The sequence below is a fragment of the Theropithecus gelada genome, chromosome 1 (assembly GCF_003255815.1).
Source record: "Theropithecus gelada isolate Dixy chromosome 1, Tgel_1.0, whole genome shotgun sequence".
Lineage (NCBI taxonomy): Eukaryota > Metazoa > Chordata > Mammalia > Primates > Cercopithecidae > Theropithecus > Theropithecus gelada.
In genome coordinates, this window is record NC_037668.1 from 338,762 (window position 1) to 341,777 (window position 3,016).

The 3,016-nt window shown below is 39.1% G+C and overlaps 1 pseudogene; it reads left to right on the plus strand.

Annotated features, from left to right (window-relative positions):
* Nucleotides 1–333: 333 nt before the first annotated feature.
* LOC112626926 lies at nucleotides 334–1,162 on the plus strand (annotated as a pseudogene).
* Nucleotides 1,163–3,016: the final 1,854 nt, after the last annotated feature.

Sequence of the window (3,016 nt, forward strand, 5' to 3'; positions counted from 1 at the left end):
CTTCTTTGTGATCAGTGAATTCATCTCACAGAGTTACAGCTTTCCCCTCAAGAAGCCGTTCGCTAAGACTGTTCTTGTGGAATTGGCAAAGTGATATTTGGAAGCCCACGGAGAGCTAAGGTGAAAAAGAAAATATGCTCAGATAAAAACTGGAAAGAAGATTTCTGAGAAACTGCTTTGTGAGGTGTGACTTCCACTCACTGAGTTACAGCTCTATTTCGTGAAGCTGTTTCCTAGCCTTTTATCTGTGGAATCTGAGAATTGATATTTCGGATCCCTTTGAAGACTATAGGGCCAAAGGAAATATCCTCCGACAAAAATGAGTAAGAAACTTTCTGAGAAACTTCTTTGTGATCGGTGAATTCATCTCACAGAATTACAGCTTTTCTCTCACAACGCCTTTCGCTAAGACTGTTCTTGTGGAATTGGCAAGGTGATATTTGGAAGCCCATGGAGGGCTACGTTGAAAAAGAAAATATCCTCAGATAAAAACTGGAAAGAAGCTTTCTGAGAAAGTGCTTTGTGATCTATTAATTCATCTCACACAGTTACAGCTTTCCCCTCAAGAAGCCATTCGCTAAGATGTTCTTGTGGAATTTGCAAAGTGATATTTGGAAGCCCATAGAGGGCTTTGGTGAAAAAGAAAATATCCTCAGATAAAAACTGGAAAGAAGTTTTCTGAGACTCTGCTTTGTGATGTGTGACTTCTAGTCACTGATTTACAGCTGTATTTCGTGGAGCTGCTTGCTAACCTTAATTCTGTGGAATCTGAGAACTGATATTTTGAATCCGTTTGAAGACTATAGGGCCAAAGGAAATATCCTCCCATAAAAATGAGAAAGAGCTTTCTGAGAAGCTTCTTTGTTATCGGTGAATTCATCTCACAGTGTTACAGCTTTTCCCAGGAGAAGCCTTTTGCTAAGACTGTTCTTGTGGAATTGGTAAAAAGATATTTGGAAGCCCATGGAGGGCTATGGTGAAAAACAAAATATCCTTAGATAAAAACTGGAAAGAAGCATTCTGAGAAACTGCTTTGTGTTCTGTTAATGAATCTCACAGAATTACAGCTTTCCCCTCAAGAAACCGTATGCCAAGTCTGTTCTTATGGAATTTGCAGAGTGATATTTGGAAGCCCTCAAAGGGCAATGGTGAAAAGGAAAATATCCTCAGATAAACTGGAAAGAAGTTTTCTGAGAAACTGCTTTGTGATGTGTGACTTCTACTCACTGATTTACAGCTGTATTTCGTGGAGCTGTTTGCTAGCCTTATTTCTGTGGAATCTGAGAACTGATATTTCCGATCCCTTTGAAGATTAAAGGGCCAAAGGAAATATCCTCCGATAAAAATGAGAAAGATGCTTTCTGTGAAACTTCTTTGTGATCGGTGAATTCATCTCACATCGTTACAGTTTTCCCAGGAGAATTCTTTGGCAAAGATTGTTCTTCTGGAGTAGTCAAAGTGATATTTGGAAGCCCATTGAGGGCTATGGTAAAAAAGAAAGTATCCTCAGATAATAACTGGAACGAAGCATTCTGAGAAACTGCTTTGTGTTCAGTTAATTCATCTCACAGGGTTACAGTTTTCCCCTAAAGAGGCCGTACGCTAATACTGTTCTTGTGGAATTTGCAGAGTGATATTTGGAAGCCCATAAAGGGCTTTGGTGAAAAAGAAAATATCCTCAGATAAAAACTGGAGAGATATTTTCTGAGAAATTGCTTTTTAATGTGTGACTTCCACTCACTGAGTTAGAGCTGTATTTTGTGGAGCTGTTTGCTAGCCTTATTTCTGTGTAATCTGAGAAGTGATATTTCGGATCTCCTTGAAGACTATACGGCCAAACGAAATGTCCTCCGATAAAAATGAGAAAGAAACTTTCTGATAAACTTTTTTGTGATTGGTGTATTCATCTCACAGAGTTACAGCTTTTCCCAAGAGAAGCCTTTCACTAACACTGTTCTTGTGGAATTGGCAAGTAATATTTGGAAGCCCATGGAATTCTCTGGTGAAAAAGAAAATATCGTCAGATAAAAACTGGAAAGAAGCTTTCTGGTAAACTGTTTTGTCATGTGTGACATCCACTCACTGAGTTACAGCTGTATTTCGTGGAGGTGTTTGCCAGCCTTATTTCTGTGGAATCTCAGAACTGATATTTCGGATCCCTCTGAAGACTATAGGGCCAAAGAAATAACCTCTGCTAAAAATGAGAAAGAAGCTTTCTGAGAAACTTCTTTGTGATCGGTGATTCATCTCACAGAGTTACAGCTTTTATCAGGAGAAGCCTTTCGCTAAGACTTTTCTTGTGGAATTGGCAAAGTGATATTTGGAAGCCAATGGAGGGCTATGGTGAAAAAGAAAATATCCTCAGATAAAAACTGGAAAGAAGCTTTCCGAGAAACTGCTTTGTGATGTGTGACTTCCACTCACTGAGTTACAGCTGTATTTCGTGGAGCTGTTTGCTAACCTAATTTCTGTGGAACTGAGAACTGATAATTCGAATCTCTTTGAAAACCATAGGGCTAAAGGAAATATCCGCCGATAAAAATGAGAAAGAAGCTTTCTGAGAAACGTCTTTGTGATAGGTGAATTAATCTCACAGAATTACAGCCTTTCCCTCAAGAAACATTTCGCCAAGACTGTTCTTGAGGAATTGGCAAAGTGATGTTTGGAAGCTGTTGGAGGGCTTTGGTGAAAAAGGAAATATACTCAGATAAATACTAGGAAGAGCATTCTGAGAAACTGCTTTGAGTTATGTTAAAGCATCTCACGGAGTTACAGCTTTCCCCTCAAGAGGTCGTTCGATAAGACTATTCTTGTGCAATTTGCAGTGTGATATTTGGAAACCCAAAGAGGGCTACGGTGAAAAAGAATATATCCTCAGATATAAACTGGAAATAAGCTTTCTGAGAAACTGCTTTGTGATGTGTGACTTCCACTCACTGAGTTACAGCTGTATTTCGTGGAGCTGTTTGCTAGCCTTATTTCTGTGGAATCTGAGAACTGATATTTCAGATCCCTT